Source organism: Antennarius striatus, chromosome 10 (assembly GCF_040054535.1).
Source record: "Antennarius striatus isolate MH-2024 chromosome 10, ASM4005453v1, whole genome shotgun sequence".
In the NCBI taxonomy this organism is placed as follows: Eukaryota; Metazoa; Chordata; class Actinopteri; order Lophiiformes; family Antennariidae; genus Antennarius; species Antennarius striatus.
In genome coordinates, this window is record NC_090785.1 from 20,187,151 (window position 1) to 20,208,030 (window position 20,880).

Genomic DNA, 20,880 nt, shown 5'->3' on the forward strand with positions numbered 1-20,880 from the left:
TCATCAATGGAGCCCGGATTCAACGATTCACCATGACGAAGGATGTTGCCGCTGTAAAGAAGAGAGAGATGACTTGAGACTGCTGCTGAAGTCGATGCATACGTCTAAACGTAGTCTATTGTACTCACGGTAAAATTACGGAGGTAAACGGCTTGAATAATAGTTTATTAAAATATTTTATTAGATGCAATCCAGCTGGGGAGAAGTGCACATGTCAACAGCTGAGAACGAAGTTTAAAAACATCGTTCACACAGGTCAGACTTCTGCATCATCTCGTTAGGGATCCTCCTCTTCCTCATTATAAAATAATGACATTGTACAGTAAATAAGTGAAGGTACGGTTTTTCAGTTGTTTTATTGCCAGCAGAATGCTCTTGTCACACACATAAATGTGCTCTCATCTACATCAAGTTCTGTTAAATAAAGAAATGTTTTAAAAAGTTTTCATGTTAGATAATTTAACCAGTAAATCAGCAGATGCACGTTATAAAAAATGTTGAAAAGAAGAATATTCATACCGTCGCGTATACCTATATTGTCTAAGAACTGACATGAAGAACTGGCATCTAGTCCTTTTGGATGGTTTCCTTGACACAGTAATAGCTACAACTAATTCAGTTCTTAATAGTAATATCAATAGCTGTGGCATTGCACTGCTTATAACTGGTTTTAGGCATTCTATGTTTAATTCTCAGTGTCTTTTAGTCAAATAATACATAATTGATAAAAAGAAAAAGAAATTAACAGGAAATTGCAGAAAAGAAAGGTGGTCAAATATTTTCTGTTACCGATTGTTCCTATTGCTTAACATTCTAGTGCAATACAGAGTGACATTTAGCCTCCACTGAAGGATCAACACTTTCTCATCCTTTTTTAGTAGAGCAAGCTGTACAGTCCATCACATCCAATGTACAAATAGACGCTCAGTGAACACCAGTGGTTCATTCTGTGGAATTCATATGCAACTGTATGTTTGATGTCCTCCTCATGTATTTCCAGCTATCTGTCAAAGAAGTTTATCAAATTCCCTCTATATGAAATACAGACAACATATAAAAAATGGTTTCCTTGGACCTCCAGATTAGGACAGATTTGGACATACAAATACTGGAGCACAAGTTAGAGGTGCATATTGTTCAAAAGGGAATCATGTTGAATATTAGAATGCTCACCACTGAAACGATCCAAGAAATAAATTTGTATTTGTAAGTGATAAAGATGACCAAATGAAATGTATATTGTATGTTTTTATTGCCCGCTGTGGTGATGGTGAGTTAGACATACTCTGAAATGATTCTGGCAGATGGAGTCACTGCTCTGCCACCCTGGATTGCTGGCAGGTGGACGGGGTCATTATCGGGGTGTTCAGTTTGTGGGGTAGGGTGTTGTTCTCCTCTGATAGTGGCAATACTACTATGAAGAACAGAACTGCATCACAGGTTCTCTCAGGAATCATCCAGAGGTGTCATAGACACTGGAAACGGCCTTTCAGCAGGCCTATGGTCATTGTAGAATATGGACAGGGTTCAATTAGGGATGCGGATAGATTCCGGCCAGAGAATCCTTTTATCAGCTTTATCCTGAACAACAGGTAAATGTGTGTGTGTGTGTGTGTGTGTGTGTGTGTGTGTGTGTGTGTGTGTGTGTGTGTGTGTGTGTGTGTGTGTGTGGTCTAAACGGAAACAGAAAGAGAAAAAGAGATAATACAATGAGTATAACAGTCATATAAAACTAACAGTAACATCTGTAATAAAGATGTAAAACAATGCAGTAAAAACCCAATGAACAGTAAATGCACAACGTGCATGCACAGTTACATATAAATACAAAGAGATACATATGTAACTGTAGCAATGAACTTACTCAGTGTCCATAAAACGCACACAAAACTAAGAACGAGAGTTCTCCGTGTCTGCTTTCATCATCTCTGAGCATGAACACATTAGCGGCGCGTTGCATCTGCTGTTCACGTGATGGGCCGTTCAAGCGCATCTCGTAAATACTAGCACTGAGCAAATAGGCTTTCAGACAAGGCCGCCCCCCAACTGTCCACATGGCAGTTGGACGAGTAGGAGAAAGTCTATTTGGTGGCGTCTTCCTCATCTGTGTCCTCAAGAGCTGGGAGCAGGATAAGTCGGGCAACTGGACGAACGTAGGTGTGGTTTTTCACTTGAATGCTAGCAGTTCAGACACATTCATCAAATCCTGGATGGGTCTTGGTAATCCGTCCTATGGGCCACGACGCTCGAGGGTGTTGAGGATCTACTATTAAGACAACATCACCGATGGAGAGTGCATTACCATCCTTTCTCCACTTACTGCGCTCTTGCAGCCCTGGCAGGTAGTGACGGATGAAAGATGACCAGAAGCGATCAGCAATGACTTGGCTGTGCCTCCAACGCCTTCTCCCAAGGTCACTGTGAGCGTAAATTGCTTGAGGAAGTGATGAATCATGACGGCCCATAAGGAGGAGGTTAGGCGTGACTGGGTCTGGATCAGAGGCATCCGAAGACAAGTAGCCTAGGGGCTTAGCATTCATTATGCCTTCAACCTCCACCAGAGTTGTTAGCAGCACTGGTTCAGGAACAGTCTGGTCTTTGAGAACGACACGAAGTGCAGCCTTGATAGATTTCACTTCCCTCTCCCAGGTGCCACCAAAGTGTGGCGCACTTGGAGGATTGAATCAGAAGGATATCTGGTGTTCAGCAAGTTGCTCTCTCAACTGAGGTGCCATTACAGCGACAGATTCACGTAACTCTCGCTCTCCACCGAAAAAGTTTGGTACCATTGTCCATGAGGAGTTCGAACGGTTTGCCACGTCAGGAGATGAACCTTCTCAATGCCAGCAGAAAGGCGTCTGTATCAAGGCTCTCTAACAGCTCCAGATGCACCGAGCAAGTTGTCATGCATTTGTAGATGATGCCCCATTTCTTTTCAGTGCGGCGACCAATCCTTACTTGAAAGGGTCCGAAGCAATCAACTCCAGTTGAATAAAACGGTGGCTTATGGAGTCGTAGTCGAGCAGGTGGGTAATTGGCCATCTTTGGGACATCGGGTTTCGCTCTCCATCGGCAACACTCCAGACACGAATGCTGATGCTTCCGAATGGCTTCTCTGCCTCGGATGATCCAAAACCTGCATCTGAGCTCAGCAAGAACTCGTTCGGGCCCAGGGTGCAGTAGTGACTCATCAGTGTCCTTAATGATAAGCTTTGTCACAGGGTGGCTTGGATCCAAGATAACAGGATGGAGTATATCCAGATCCAGTCCTTCTGCATGCCGCAACCTGCCACCAACTCTGAGTAGACCCGTGGCTTCTTCGTACTCTGGTGACAGACATGTGAGTCGACTGTCTGAAGGCAGAGTACGTCCAGCTTTGAGAGCTCTTATCTCCTCAGCAAAGCAGTCCTCCTGAGCACTTTGTAACATCAGTTTCTCTGCTTGCAGAAAATTGGCAGCTGAACAGGTTGAGGTATTATTAGCATCAGCCGCCACGTGAAGGGAGCTAGCTGTTTCCTGGAGAAGCTCTTTCCAGGTGGAGAACTTACTGGGTTCAGGATGTTGTGTGGGCAAGGTACTGGTGACAGTTCCCACAAAAGCAGGCTTCCTAAACTCAGTGTTGTCCGGTTCTATCTCAGATGAAGGCATGATGGGCCACTCTGTCTCAGGCAGGTAGAGGAAATGTGGACCTTTGTTCCAGCGATGATCCTGTACCATCTCTTGCAGAGTGAGTCCACGGGTTATATCATCTGCTGGATTACTCAGAGTGTTAACGTACCTCCATTGAGCGGGGTTTGTTAGGTTATGGATTTCTGCGATGCGTGTCCCCACAAAGACTTTGTACCTGCAGGATTCTGACTTAATTAAAGCCCGATGATCACGCCAGCGTGATCAGAGCGCATGATGTTTTTAAACCATTCTTAACTAATGAAGTCTGTCATGGGGGTTTCTGTGGTCATGTTTCCGTGACAGTATAGATGTGAAACTTTCTTCCGGTTTTTATTTGGAGCCGATTGACCCCGGAAAACCGGAGATATAATCGTTTACATTTGATCAAAGAAAAGCGCTTCAAAGCCCTCCTTCTCCACAGGCGGCCGACACCTTGTTTCTCTCCATGTAGTCGCCATTATACAAGTGATTCACGTGATGTAAACATGTTTCGCGATTCGTACATGCTTGTCATGTGATGCAAACATGTACCATGATTGGTGCATCTTGTTACGTGACGCAAACGTCAGAATGACGCACACCATGACGCACGATTTACACATAATGCGTGCGCATACTCTTACTTTGAGGACTCCTTTGAATAGTTGCACAAGTGACCCAAACTACATATAGTAATGTTAGAAGTCTATGGCAACCTTTTTTGAGTTAAAAAATCAAATTCAATGAGCATTTTTTGGGTTTTTATGTACAATAAAATACAATTTGTTCCACTTTCGAATTTGACTGTGTGTCTATTTGGGCCCAAAAAAAACTCCTTTGAAGAGTGGCACAAATGACACAAACTATGAAATTATGTTAGAATCCTATGGCAACCTTTTTAGAGTTCAAAATGAATTTGATCAGCATGTTTGTGGTTTTTATGTGCAATTACATAACATTTTTCCATTTCCAAATTTGACTGTGTGTGTGTATTTTGCCCCAATATGTCAATATAGTAAGTTATATGGAAATAATAACTCTCTTCATTTAGATGAAGTTGTGCTGAAGATAAACATACCAAGCATGGGGATGTTAAATCATTTTAATGTGGTAATAGAGACAAATATCAAAAGTACCAAAAAACGGCCAAAATAGGTCAGGGCTATAAGGGTTAATCCAGTACAGCACGGTTGTGGAATCCGACCAAAGAGTAATGTGCTCAGGTGGTACCACAAGCTCGGTCTCAATCACTCTGGCTAGCTGTGCACCTGTAAGTGCGGCACTAAGCTCAAGACGGATAACTGGATAATATGGATAACTGCTTTCGGGGTGCGACCCTTGATATGGCAAACACAAAGGACACATAGCCCTTTTGCCTGTCATCTGTTGTCAACATGTAAGCTACTGACCCATAGGCGTGCTCCGAGGCATCGCAGAAGATGTGGACGCAATGGGTGGCCGTGGCACTATCAGCTGTGGCCGGTGCATAGGGACAAGGCAGCTTGAGATGTTGTAGAGTGGGAATCTCTTGCACCCAACTCAACCATTTGTCTAGGAGACCAGCAGGTTGGATCTTGTCATCCCATACAATGTTGGACTTCCACATGTCCTGGATAAGCACTTTACATCTTGTGGTGAATGGTACAATGCAGCCCAAAGGGTCGTAAAGCTTGGCAAGGACACTGTAGATGGTTCGAAGAGTGGCAACTGAGGACTCAGCATGACGATGCTTGTAACTCAAGGTGTCATTCAAACAATCCCAGCATAGTCCAAGCGTGGGTTTGTTGAGGTTGGCACTGGCCTTGGATAACCATAGCTCTCTGCTAGCCGACTGCTTCTGGGGGTAGGTGTGCAACTACTTCAGGCATGTTACTAGCCCACTGTCAGATCTCAAGACCTCCCTTGCTCAGAAGTGCTCGCAGATTGTCGATCAGAGCCTTGGCATCTTCAACTGTACTGACACTGTGAAGGCAATTGTCCACATAGAATGATTGCTCGACAACTTGCATGAGAAGGGAATCTGGTAGTTCGTGATCCCTGACGTGCTGCTGTAAAGCATAGACTGCGCAACAGGGGCTGCACGTTGTCCCGAATGGTAAGACCTCCCATTGGAATATACGTGGTGCAGATGTCCTATGCATGTTCCGCCACAGGAATCTTAGAAGTGGTTTATCACAGGGCAGCAAATGCATCTGGTGGAACATCGACTTAATATCTCCACTGATGGCCACAGCATGACATCGGAACCGCATCAGGACTCCAATCATGGTCGGACCTAGGGTCAGCCCAGGCAGGAGTTGGTCATTCAGGGACAAGCCGTTGAAGGAAAAGGAACAGTTGAAGGCTACTCTGTCCTTTCCATTGTGATGCACCATATGATGAGGTACATACCACAACTCTGCGGACTTTGCTGCCTCCTCTGTAGAGATCTCTGTGACATAGCCGGACTGAGCAAGTTTATCCATCTCTTTGCAGTATGAGGCTGCTCTAGCAGTGTCTTTGGCCAACCTGCATTAAGTGCTGCGTAGGTTGGGCATCACGGCATCTGAAGATGTACAGAGTGGGATGGCTGGTTGCCGTCGTAACAGTGGCGTACCATAGCGCTGGGTACCGTCAACACACACACGTTCAGAGGTTGTCTGTAGGAGTGTGAGTGCCTGCTGGTCTTGCTTAGACCGTGATGCAGTCTTCTCACTGACGTATGGGTGCGTGTCGATGTGCCAAAGACGTTCCACATTCCTGAGAAGTTCAGTGTAGGAGGATTCAGTGGCAATGTGCAGACAAAAAGGCTGGTGAGAAGATACTGGCATTACCTTGGAAGGACCTTGCAGGGACCAGCCTAGCCTCGTGCAGATGGCTATGGGACTGCCAGATGGGCCTGTTCTGACTGGCTGTGTCGGAGTGAGTAGCCGAGGCATATCTGAGCCGATGAGGAGTAGCAGTTGGGCTCTGTGGATTGGCGGCAGGGGAAGTCCTCTATGATGCTCATATCGCTTCTGTAGATCTGCTACTGGATACGTGTGCTCAGATAGGCTAAGACTGTCTGCAGTGAAGGGATGTTCAATCCAATACTTCTTGTTTGGCTTGAGGATGGAGGACATGAAAGCTTACTGAAGAACTGTTCAGCTCTTTAACCTCTTGCTGTAGAGTTCACAGATGAAGTGTTTCAGGTTGCTGAGCAAGTTGAAGCTGCTCTACAGCTGGTGGGAGGATAATTGTTCTCTCAGAACCATCATCGAGCACTGCAAATGTCTCCAGAGTACGATCTCCATGATGCAAGAGCACTTTGACAACTTTAAGCAAAACTCTATGTGAGCTTCGGGACTGCCCAATGTAGACAGTGGGGTTTTGATTACCAACCATTAGCACTTTCTGGGAAGACTCTTGGATGGCATCGTGCAGAACAGTAAGGTGTTTCTCTTTGCATGTCTTACATGGGCATTTAAGCGTACAGACTGTAGCTTTGTGGCAGCAGCCACACTTCCAGCATCTATCCCCTTCCTGGATAAACTTCTTAATCTCTGCAGTAGTCAGCTTCTTGAAGTCTGTGCATGAGTTAAGATAATGCTCCTTGTTGTTGCAGAACGGGCAATAAGTATTGGGTTTGAATGCTTGAGTCTTCAGCTGAGTGGTCTCCTTATTGGCGGCTGTCTCCCCAGAGCTCCCAGAGCCTCCAGAGCAGAGGAAGACTGATGCTGACTTATCTTTGGGCTTCGAACTACGTTGTTCTCTCTTTGGAGGGAGAGGCCCAGTGGAGCTATAGAGGAGAGCAGCTCGGCTGGCAAGGTGCTTAGCTTGAGACTTCATCTGGAGCCACGCAGCAAGGTCGGGCAGGGTGTAGGTGAGCTCAGTACCTGGCTGCAGAATGCCGCAAGCAAGACAATATTCTACAAATCCATCTCTGTGGGCAGGAGGCATTTTGCTTAAGAGACGGTCAACATGGGAACCACACCTGAGCTCATATCCAACAGGTCGCTCTAAAGTCTGCAGCATTCCAACTAGCAACTGAACTGAGAGTGCAAAGGAATCAAATGCCCCTGCGTCTCCCGACTTGATGGCTGGTGAATTGAGTATTGCCCCTAGTTCACTCTGAACCAATTGCCTTGGCTGGCCGTATTTGTCCTGGAGAGCACCCAACGCAGCTGTGTGGGGTGCGGGATCATACATGTATGATTTGGCCAACTGCTGAGCGCTCGGGAGCTTGAGCTGACTCAGGAGAACTTGATATTTATAGTGCTCACTGAGATGAGGGTGGCTGTTCATCAAGTTGTCGAGCACCATCTTAAGAAGTGTGAAATCGCTTTCCTTGCCACTCTCAAAGATGGGAAGGGATGGTTTGGGAATGCCATAGGATGTAGAAATCAGGGTCTCCATGCCTGGGTAGGTCCAGGGTGGTGCCGCCAGGACTTGGGTTGCAGCTGGTGAAGTAGGTAGAGTGTACTGCGACATGGGAGGTGGCATAGCCGCTGTAACTGCTTGTGGTGGCATAGTGATTCCCGTGCTCATAACCGGAACCCCTGTGTATTGGGACTGGAGACTAGTGGTGACAGCAGACCTCATTGTCTGTGGCACTCCTGATGCCTGAGCAGTTGTTGTAGGGTAACTAGATGAGGCGAGGAGAGGCACACATTGACCCACGGGTGAGATAGGTGCAGGCTGAAGAGGAGAGATTGGTGCTGCAGTGACAGGAACACCAATCTGGACACTTCTGACTGGATTAACAATGGGTGTCTGTACTGTAGAAACAGTGGGGGGGGGGGGGTACTTGGACTGGTGCTGGATTCTGCCGTTGTATGGTTGGTGGTAGCTTGGATAAAGAGGCGGGAGATGACTTTGTTGACAAGACATCATCCTCTGCCTCCGATAGGTAGGACTTGACAAGACTAGCAATGTGTACCTCCTTCTCTAGCTTCTTCAATCCCCTACGTTGTCCCATCTCTCTTGCCATTCTCTCTTTAGCCAAATGAGCTTCCTCTTGCAGCCGCTGCCCCTCTCTGGCTTGTGCATCCAATGCTGTAGTCTCCAAATCAGCTTTCCTTTCCTCCTCTATCTCCTGTTGTAGGTCTGCAAGCTCCAATCCTTTGATCTGCTCCTCCAGCGCAGCTGCTTGAATATCAGGTGTACTTTGAAGCAGATGGAGTCCGTATGATGATCGAGAAGACCGTCGTGAGTGTGCAGATGACATATTGGGCCAAATGCAGGGGGGGAGGATGGTCTCTCTGGGGTCGGACAGATGACTCCGGCTGCTGATCATCAAGTGCTGACTCCATAGTGTCGGGGGAACCCTAATCCGGCTTGAAGGACCAATGTAGAATATGGACAGGGTTCAATTAGGGTTGCGGACACTAAGGATAGATTCCGGCCAGAGAATCCTTTTATCAGCTTTATTCTGAGCAACAGGTAAATGTGTGTGTGTGTGTGTGTGTGTGTGTGTGTGTGTGTGTGTGTGTGTGTGTGTGTGTGTGTGTGTGTGTGTGTGTGTGTGGTCTAAACGGAAACAGATAGAGAAAAAGAGATAATACAATGAGTATAACAGTCATATAAAACTAACAGTAACATCTGTTATAAAGATGTAAAACAATGCAGTAAAAACCCAATGAACAGTAAATGCACAACGTGCATGCACAGTTACATATAAATACAAAGAGATACATATGTAACTGTAGCAATGAACTTACTCAGTGTCCATAAAACGCACACAAAACTAAGAACGAGAGTTCTCCGTGTCTGCTTTCATCATCTCTGAACATGAACACATTAGCGGCGTGTTGCATCCACTGTTCACGTGATGGGGCGTTCAAGCGCATCTCATAAATACTAGTGCTGAGCAAATAGGCTTTCAGACAGTCATCTCCACCCGGGCTCTCGTCCTGCAGTGAACCCATTTGAAGATCTGTTGGGGGCCTGGGCCTGTAAGGGGTCAGCAGCCTCGGTTGGCATGGGTAACCCCTGTCCCCCAGAAAACAACCAACAGACTCTCCTGTGATGGAAAGTAGATTCATTAGAGTGGAATAAACAATGTAGACAAGTGAATTATTGTGCTAATCTTTAGTTACTGCATTACTCTGTTGCTCAGGTGAGACTCATCATACACCCGTGAGTCAGGAACCAATCAGGATCGCTCCATCTCCACATGAGTACTGAGGGGAGTTCCTCCCCGCCGCTGCCACTTATGCTTGCTCTGGAGGGTTCGGTTGGGTGTTTGTCTGTTAAACCTCTTTGAAATGTCTGCTGATGTGATTAGGCGCTGTACAAATAAAGGTAGAAAATGTAGTTTGCAGCATCACACATGGTCTGGACAGATGTTAGTTTATCTATGTCTATGTCTTTAACATGTTGAAACAGTAGTCAATCTACTTCTACCTGCATATATTTGCTGTGATTCGACATCCTCTTCACATCACCTTCATTATGTGAGGCAGCGTTGATGGGAATATGGGTACCATCTATGGCAGCAAATTACATTGGGACATCCAAAAAGAAATTAATGTTGCAAACCCAAGTCTGACATTGCAGCACAATATCATTAAGAGAGCATACTTTCAAATGAATTTATGAGATTTCTGCATCATACAGCTGCAGTCCTGTGGAACTCCTCCTTGATGATTCTGACGGTGGTTTTCTTTCCAGGGAAATAGAAAAAAATGGGCTAAAAGTTTAAAGGCGAGGCACACTGAGCATCTCCCACATTGTATCGAAAAACTATCGTTTGCAAATTAAAAATTAAAAACTGAACGGAGCGCTACACGCAGCGCTGCTGCAGACGTGAGGATGGATCAGGGGTGTGTGTGTGAGTGAATGTGAGTGTGTGTGTGTGTGTGTGTGTGTGTGTGTATTTGATCGGGAAGTGAACCGGAATCAATCATAAAGACAACTGTCTGGATATGAGGGACATCTGAACGCAATATAAAAATATTTCATTCTCTGTCAATTAATGCGGAAACTCTATCAAGGGGCTCCATGTCAAACGAACATGCCATGTTCGCCTCTAAAGTACCTCTAAAATACGGAGTTATTTATAAAACTTTATGTCGGTAAAACTCTCCGCCTGACAGAACCAGGAAATGAAGCCGCGCAACAGGCAGTGAAAGGGGGCGGGATCAGAAGAAACCCTGGGTTTGTGGAATAAAACCTGCTACCGACCAGGTTATGTTCAGAGAGTCTGTTAATGCGGTAACAAATCCAGAGGTTCAGTTTACCTCGCTACGTGAAACAGGCCAGGGTTACAGCTCTAACACTGGGTTAAGTTACCTCCCTTTGTGAAACAGAAAACCCTGGTTTTCCCTGATTTCAGGGTTAACTTACCCAGGTTTTCCACTAAACCGGCTTTGTGAAACGGGCCCAGTGTCACTGAGGAAAAGACAGGAGGCAGAGCTGGAGGTAGCAGAGATGAAGGTTCTCTTTGGGAGTGACCAGGATCGATGGGATTAGGAATGAGTACATCAGAGGAACAGCACATGTTCGAGTCAGAGGCCAAACTGAGACAGTTTGGACTTGTGCAAAGGAGAGATAGTGAATATATTGGTAGAAGGATGCTGAGTTTTGAACTGCCAGGCAGGAGGCCTAGAGGAAGACCAAAGAGGAAGTTTATGGATGTGGTGAAAAAGGACATGAAGGTAGTTGGTGTGAGATAGGAGGACGCAGAAAACTGTTTTAGCTGGAGGCAATTGATTCGCTGTGGCGACCCCTGAAGGGAAAAGCTGAAAGGAAAAAAAAGAAGAAGAGGCTGTAAATAAAGGCTGAGCCTGTTTGTTTATGAGTGTTGTGGACACACACAGCTGTGTTTGCTACAGTATGACAATGAGGATTCGCCTTTAGCGGATGGACAGACACTTGACTGAAGCCGAGCTAACTAGTTAATCAAATAAATGCTAGCTGACTTCAGCAGTTTGTGAGGAACTTTCAGTGCGTAGCTCTGAGCAAGGACATTACCGCATAATGCTACTGAAGCCTGAATGAACTCCACATTGGGGATGGCCACACCCTGGGCATTTCAACCAGTCAATATTGTCAATCACTGTCCAATCACTGAGCACAATTTATAACTTAACAAATTTTCGCTCTAGCAAAATGGGATTGTTTTGATTCGGACCCGGACACGAATTCCTAAAATTCCAAATATTTATTGATGCAGGAAGCAGCCTATTCGCTCAGAAATGTCTTTCTGTGTCTTACCCTCTTGCTTGAGGGTGTCAATGATGGCCTTCTGGACACCAGTCAGGTCGGCAGTCTTACCCACGATTGCAGTTTTGAGTAATGAAGCAGGCTGGGAGTTTTTAAAAGCCTCAGGAATCTTGTGCAGGTGTTTAGAGTTAATTTGTTGATTCAAATTATTAGGTTAATAGCTCATTTAGAGTACCTTTTCATGATATGCTAATTTTTTGAGATAAGAATTTTGGGTTTTCATGAGCTGTATGCCAAAATCACCAGTATTAAAACAATAAAAGACCTGAAATATTTCAGTTGGTATGCAATGAATCAAAAATATATGAAAGTTTCATTTTTATCATTACATTATGGGAAATAATAAGTTACATTATGGAATAATAGTAACTTTATCACAATATACTAATTTTTTGAGAAGGACCTGTATAAGCCACAAGTTGTGTGTGGGGTTTTTGTGTGTGTGTGTGTGTGTGTGTGTGTGTGTGTGTGTGTGTGTGTGTGTGTGTGTGTGTGTGTGTGTGTGTGTGTGTGTGTGTGTGTGTGTAGTCTGATTATACAAATATCTTAAGTAAACATCCATGCTGTCCCTTTAAAGAGAACAACAAATGACTGTACTGAATCCAAATTCGTTTGTCCTTATTTCATGAAAGTCAGAATTGACTGTCTAAGTGTATCTCATAACTTTTAATGACATTTGCTGCATCTTCCCCTCCCAGATACTTACAAGACACAGGACATTGGATAACAGCACGCTGTTGTATCCATCTGACGGGAGAAGACTTCAGATACATGTAGTAAATGAATGACATTTAGTTCCTACTGTGTGTGAACTCATGCATAGGTGTTGCTCTAATGTCCGTGTGACAGAAAGAGAAAGAGCCTGTTTGTCGAGCCATTCCTGGTGTGAAAATGTGTCTTTTGCTGAATAAGTGGGAACCATTTCTCAAATTGTCAGTGAAATAACAGGACTGACAAACTGAGATTTCTTTTAAACTGAGAAGATGACAAAGTAAACTTCGGAGTAAAAGCTCAGTTTGAATTTGGAGTGTCCCACATTATGCTTTATTTAGTTCATGTCATTCAGCTAGACTGCATTTGAAATGTCTTGCCCCAAAATGATCCGTGGTCCTCAATATCTTTGATTGTTAAACATTGACATTGTTAAAATCACTTTTGTTCTTAAACGCCTCTCCAAGGAACCATCACCTTATCGTGGTGGAGAGGTTTGTCTGGAGGATGATGGGGAATCAAAGTCAATCTCTCGGGGCAAAGTCACTAAGGTAGTTAAACAACTTCACTGTGGCAAAGCCCCGGGTGTTGATGAGATTCGCCCAGAAATGCTGAAAGCTCTGGGTGTTGAGGGGCTGTCGTGGATGACACGCCTCCTTAACATTGCGTGGAAGTCTGGGACAGTGCCGAATGAGTGGCAGACTGGGGTGGTGGTTCCTCTTTTTTAAAAGGGGGACCAGAGAGTGTGTGCCAACTACCTGGGCATCACACTCCTCAACCTCCCTGGGAAAGTTTACTCCAAGGTGCTGGAAAGGAGGGTCCGGCCGATTGTCGAGCCTCAGATTAAGGAGGAATAATGCGGGTTCCGTCCTGGTCGTGGAACAACGGACTTTTTACTCTCACAGAGATTCTAGAGGGGGCTTGGGAGTATGCCCATCCAGTCTACATGTGTTTTGTAGACTTGGAGAAGGCGTATGATTGAGTCCCCAGGGATATACTGTGGGAAGTACTGCCGGAGTATGGGGTGAGGGCACCTCTCCTCAGGGCCATCCAATCTCTGTATACCCAAAGTTAGAACTGCGTTCGGGTTCTCTGCAGTAAGTCGGACTTGTTCTGAGTAGCTGTTGGCCTTCACCAGGGCTGCGATTTATCACCAATTCTGTTCGTGATTTTCATGGGCAGAATATCGAGGCGCAGTCGCGGTGAGGAGGGGTTATAGTTTAGTGGCCTGAGGATTGCATTGCTTTCCTTTTTGCAGATGATGTGGTCCTATTTGCGTCATCAGCCTGTGACCTGCAGCGCTCACTGGTCCGGTTTGCAGCCGAGTGTGAAGCGGCGGGGATGAGAACTCCACAACACTTCATGTGAGTCAGATACTGCTGGGTGTTTAAAGATGTCTCTTTTCATCATCTTACTCTTCCTTCTAAATGCCCGGGATACTGTGACCCTTACTACCCCCAGGAAATCTCCTGTTCAAGAGACATTATTACCTCGATTGTCATCCTATTGCCGTGGTACATTGGACTTCACTTTTCCACCTAGGGATGTCTCTTCCCTTTGGACTACAATGTCTGTTGGTCTTCCTACTCGGTGTGTAACAGCTCTTGTTCCATTGTATTTGATCCTGCTATTGCAACAGCTACGTAATTCCAATTCTGTCATCTCAACCAAGCCCCTAATGAAAGATAATAACTCTCATCGTTTTAGCACTGCTTTTTGTCGTTTGTTAATCATTCTCATGTTGGCCATTTCTGGCAATGTTCATTCAAATCCAGGGCCTGCTACAGTTAATGTTAGTCCTACTGCTCCTAGTCTGTCATTTGATGATTTTTGTAAACGGAAATCCCTGGGCTTTTTACACATCAATATCCGTAGTCTTTTACCTAAACTTGATTTGCTAAAATCCTGAATCCACACTGCAAATCCTGATGTTTTAGCGATTTCTGAAACATGGCTTAGAAGGAGCATTGCGGATGTTGACACTTTAATTCCAGGTTATAATGTCTTTCGCCAGGACAGAGCTTCCAAGGGTGGGGGCGTGGCTCTCTTTGTGAGGGACCATCTGCAATGCTCTATTTTATTGTCAAAGACTATTCCCAAGTATCTCGAACTGCTGGTGTTAAAAATCAATCTGTCAAATAATTTTTCTCTTTCTGTTGCTGTCTGTTATAGACCACCCTCTGCCCCACAATGCTCTCTAGCTGTACTCAGTTAACTTCTTGCCCCGTACATCTCCTCTGAGTTTATTCTACTGGGTGACCTAAATTGGGACATGTCTAACCCCCCAGATATGGTCATGCAACAATTTGATGCCCTAAACCTCTTCCAAATTATTTCAGAGACCACCAGACATAATTTGATATCTCCATCTTCTGCATCTCTGATAGATGTGATCCTCACAAACACCCCTTCTAATTATAAATCTGGCGTCTTTAGTCAGGATCTGAGTGATCATTGTGCTATTGCCTGCATACGCTCTGGTTCCTCAGTTAAACGTCCACCTGTGACTGTAACCAGACGCTCCATGAAGAAGTTTAACCGAGACGTCTTTCTCCATGACATTGCTGCAGTGAACTGGGATATAATTAATACGTTTCCAACTATGGATACTGCCTGGTCCTACTTTAAGTTGACCTTCAGTCAGATCATCAACAATCACGCTCCTCTCATAAAATCTCAAATCAAGGATCGCTTCAGCCCCTGGTTTTCCCGTGACTTAGCCACATTAATCCACAAGAAGAACACCTTATGGCGGAAAGCCCGTTCCTCCCAGTCACCTGTCGACTGGCTTGCCTTTAGGCAGTGCAGGAACACATGCACTCAGGCTTTCAGAAAAGCCAAAGTCACTCATTATCTGGACAAATTTGCATCCTGTGGTTCTGATTCCAAGACATTCTGGAAAACGGTCAAGTCCATGGAAAATAAGCTTACCCCACCCCGTTTTCCTAGTGCAATGACCTTTGGTGACTCTGTTGTCACTGATAAGTCTCACATGGCCTCACCTCTCAATCAACACTTTGTAAATACAGTCCATGCCTCTTCTGTCAAGTCCCCCACTACTGCCCCCTCATTTTCACCTACACCTTCCAGCTCAGGCACCTTCTCCTTTAATCCCATCCTGACCTCGGAGGTTTTAGAGGAACTCACCAAACTCGACTCTAACAAGTCAGCTGGATCTGATGGGCTCGACCCCTTATTTTTAAAAACTGCTGCTCCTGTCATTGCCACCCCCATCTCGTATCTATTCAACTTATCTCTGGAGCTGTCTGTTTTTCCTTCAGATTGGAAATCTGCCTTGGAAGTTCCACTTTTTAAAGGTGACTCTAGCTCTGATCCCAACTGTTACAGACCTATATCCATCCTGCCGTGCTTGGCCAAGATCCTAGAAAAATTGGTTCATAGACAGCTCAGCCACTTCATTGCTTCAAACGATATTCTGTCCAACCTACAGTCTGGTTTCCGGCCTGGCCACGGGTGCACTACAGCCACTTTGAAGGTTCTGGATGATGTTGTTACCTCCTTGGACTCCAAACAGATCTGCATTGCTGCCTTTATTGACTTATCCAAAGCCTTCGACTCTGTCATCCACTCCATCCTCCTGCAGAGGCTCACTACCATAGGTCTGTCATCACACTCCTGCAACTGGTTCGCTAGCTACCTAAACAACAGAGGTCAGCAAGTAAAGTCTGTAAATGTCTTGTCTGACCCTCTTCCCATCGTGAAAGGGGTGCCTCAAGGTTCCATCCTGGGCCCAACGTTGTTCTCCATCTACATCAACAATGTAGCTAGGTTTGCCGGTAATTCCAAGATTCATCTATATGCTGATGATACCATCTTATACTCAGAGGGCCCTTCTCTCCACTCTGCAGCATCCACACTCCAACTCAGTCTCACTTCTGTCGAGCAGTACTTTCATGGCCTTCATCTCTCACTCAATTCCAAAAAAACCAAATGCATTATTTTTGACCGGAAACAGGATTCCACCACTGCCCCTAAAATCCTCTGTGCCGATGGCTCTGAACTGGAGTTTGTTGTTAGAATAATGTATATAATTTATCTCATATTTACTCTTTTTATATTCCTTTATTCTTTGTAGCATGGCCATGTTAATGTTTATATCTGTATGAAGTGTATTACTATGTTTTAAGTTCTTTTCTAGGCAGACGAAACCAGCAGGGGGACCACCAGAGTGTTGGTGGGAGCCATTTGAGCAGGATGCGACCTCTGAATGACAATAAGAGTGACACTGGTTGTTATCTTCAAAGGAGAGGATGCCCTAAAACAGATTAGAATGACTGTGTCACTTTTTTATTGCTTCATGCCAGATGTTGTTTTAATGTTGTCTTTCTGCCCCCCATCCCTTAGAAAAATAAATGTAAACAGGGACTGCCCTAAATAAAAAGAGGGTTCGGCAGAGAAATCCTGGGAGCGGATAGACATCTGTAACTGGGCACATCTCTGTTCGTTTCCCCTCGCGAGTCTAACTGTTGTCTTCTCCTTTTTGAGTGTGTTTGAATGTTTTAGGTTGCCTGAACCTGACATTAGTGACCAGCTATAAATACCTTGGTCTCTGGTTGGACTCATCCCTCTCCTTCTCCACCCACATCAAGCACCTGCAATCAAAAGTCAAAGCTCGCCTGAGCTACCTCTACCGGAATAAGGCCTCCTACACCCGTTCAGCCAAACGCATGCTTGTGAAAATGACCATCCTGCCCATATTCAATTATGGTGACACCATCTATAGGATGGCTTCTCAATCTACTCTTAGCAAACTGGACACTCTCCACCACTCTGCCATCCGTTTTGCCACAGGAGCTCCATTCAGAACTCACCACTGTGACCTGTACAACCTGGTAGACTGGACATCCCTCCACACCAGACGGCTCCACCACTGGCTTCACCTCATTTACAAATCCATACTAGGAAAAACACCTCCCTACCTCTCCTCCCTTCTACACCACTTCCGTCCTGCCCGCAATCTTAGGTCCAGCAAGCTCATCAAACTCTCCATCCCTAAAGCCCGTACTGTCTTTGGTCGCAGTGCCTTTCGATTCGCTGCAGCTAATGATTGGAACAGTTTTCAAAACTGCCTCAAACTCACTGTCCCCATATCACTCACTGCTTTTAAACAAAACCTACATGAAATTGTAGCTGACAGCTGCACTTGTTGAGTGTCTCTCTCTCTTTCTCTCTCTCTTTCTCGGCCTCGTTCTCTTGTCTTTTATTTATTTTTCTTATATTTTCTGTATAGTGTATGTCTTTGTGTTTATTTTAGACTTCCTCCCCACCCCCACACCTCTAAGAGCCACTGCTCTTAGCTCAGGCAGCATTTGTAAATAAGAACCTGTTCTTAATTGCTTGCCTGGTTAAATAAAGGTCAAATAAAAATGAGGATTAGCACCTCCAAATCTGAGGCCATGGTCCTCAGCAGGAAACCGGTGGACTGCCTTCTCCGAGTGGGGAATGAGGTCCTTCCACAAGGGAAGGAGTTTAAGTATCTTGGGGTCTTGTTCACGAGTGAGGGAACAATGGAGCGTGAGATTGGACGGAGAATTGGGGCAGCAGGAGCGGTATTGCAGTCGCCTTACTGCACTGTTGTCACAAAGAGGGAGCTAAGCTGAGAGGCAAAGCTCTCCATCTACCGTTCAATCTTCGTTCCTACCCTCACCTATGGTCATGAGAGATGGGTCATGATCGAAAGAACGAGATCGCGGATGCAAGCGGCTGAAATGGGCTTTCTCAGGCGGATAGCTGGTGTCTCTCTTAGAGATAAGGTGAGAAACACTGCTGTTCGCGAGGGGCTCAGAGTAGAGTCGCTGCTCCTTTGCGTCGAAAGGAGTCAGTTGAGGTGGTTTGGGCATCTGGTGCGGATGCCTCCTGGGCGCTTCCCTAGGGAGGTGTTTCTGGCACGTCCAGCTGGGAGGAGACCTCAGGGCAGACTCAGGACCAGGTGGAGGGATTATATCTCAACACCGGCCTGGGAATGCCTTGGGATCTCCCAGTCAGAGCTGGTGGATGTGGCCGAGGGAAAGGGAAGTTTGGGGCTCCCTGTTGAAGCTGCTGCCCCCGCGACCCGACTATGGATAAGCGGTGGAAGATGGATGGATGGATGTTCTTAAACGCTCCGTGTTAATGGTCGTGGCTTTCTCGATCACCCCCCCCCTGAACTGCATCTATTAACACCTCCACCCCCCCTTGCGTTCACTTGTGTTTTGTTTACATGCACCGCATGAACGCATACGCTACCGTTATTGATTGCCATGGGCTGGAACTTTTTTTAACTCTCTGTAACTTCGTCACGAAGTTGTACTATATTTCGCTCTTGTTCTTCTCTCTTGTTTTTCATGATATAACTGTTCATTTTTCTGTGCTAAGCATGGATCTGCTTTCTCAGTCTGCTGAACATAAACAAAATGAGACCAGCACATGATCGTGGAGATTTTTTGGAGAAAAACACACAGTGTTAGCACATGGGATAGAAATTAGTGGAGACGAGAGATGTTTGCAATTAGGATGCAATAGAAGCTGTTTCCCGACAACCGTCACGGACAATGAGGGATTGCTGGCTAACAACACTGACTAATGCAGACTAATGAAAGGTTAGAGAAAATATGTTAAACTGTTGGCTGTTACCTACTTTATCCCCGACCACTAGCCTACATCGCAGCGACAAGGAGGATGTATCAATATAGCACTTTTGTCACACTTATTAGCAACTGTTTCAAGTTTCAAGTTTATTTTTTCTTATATAGCCCAGATTCACAGAAAATGTCTCAAAGGACTTTACAATCTGCATGCGGACGATATCCTCTGACCTTTGTGTACTGCCTGCAGTACGACCCTCACATAAGGTAAGGAACTCCCCCCAAAACCCTTTTAACAGGGTAAAAAAAATGGATGGGAGAAACTTCAGGAAGACTACAGAGGAGGGACCCCTCTTCCAGGAGTGGACAGACGAAGCAATAGATATTGCATGTGCAGATTAACAACACAATAATAATAATAACAATAACAGTAACAATAATAAATTTCTGTCAAAAGCACGCTGATCCATCCAGTGGAGTGAGTCACCACCGGCCGATGAAGCAGACAGAGGTCACCAATTGCCAAGGATCCATCACTCTGAGGACAGACCAAATACTACCTAAGTCATTATTCTTAAAAAGTTCCAGTGTATGATTACCCCTGCCAAAACCCAAAAACCATAGCTGAACCAATCAGGTCGTCTGCGAGTGATATAGCACCAGGTTCTCCACAAACATGCGGTGCGAATCAGGAGAGGGGCGGCCATTGTCCGGCCGCTTCCCGGCCCTGTCACGAATGGCTCCAGGGGTATTAGGGGCCAACCGAAGTTCCATGGCGCTATGGTATCGTTACGTCTAGGCATGATTCTGACTTAGAGGCATTCAGTCATAATCCCACAGATGGTAGCTTTGCACCATTGGCTCCTCAGCCAAGCATATACACCAAAGGTCTGTAAATACTGCTGCTTTTTCCAGTTTTAAAAGGTTGCTTTACAGTAAAGACATGCAGTTTTCTGAATGTATGAACTGTTGCAGCCATTATAATACTTTTAGCTAGCCTTTGATCATCATATTCAAATTACTAATGATTTTCTATTAAAAATTATGTATACAAATGTCTTACGGAATCACCAATGGCCATTTGTACAACAGCATCACAACACTGATATTGAGGTATTCCTTCAAAAATGTTCTGACATTTGATTTGCTCCTGTCATCCAGCCCTACTCTATATGGTAGTAGACTTAATTTCGATCAAACCTCTAATCTCAGACTGCTGCGTTTTCAGGCGGCTCATTGGGATCAACCCAGAGAGACGTACCAAGGCCAGCCAGGGCAAGATGGTCTCCAAAAGATAGATAGATAGATAGATAGATAGATAGATAGATAGATAGATAGATAGATAGATAGATAGATAGATAGATAGATAGATAGATAGATAGATAGATAGATAGATAGATAGATAGATAGATAGATAGATAGATAGATACTGTTTTAATCCCGGAGGAAATTGTACATATCCACTGCTAAGGCATTACATACCGAATAAATACTGGATAAACACCACACACCTACACACACACACACACACCGTGCATCTACAAGAAACAAAACACTTTAACCAAAGACTATTCAGGATCATTGAAAACTTATCCCAGTTTCTCATTGATAAACTGGGCTGAGATAAAGGAACCTTGGGGATTTGCATGTGTGTCTGCTGCATGCATTTTTGGAACTATAATGTGCTCAAGAGTTTGTATTTGTACGCATGTGTGTGTAGATCTGTGACTGTGTGTGGCTTTGTCAGTAGGGC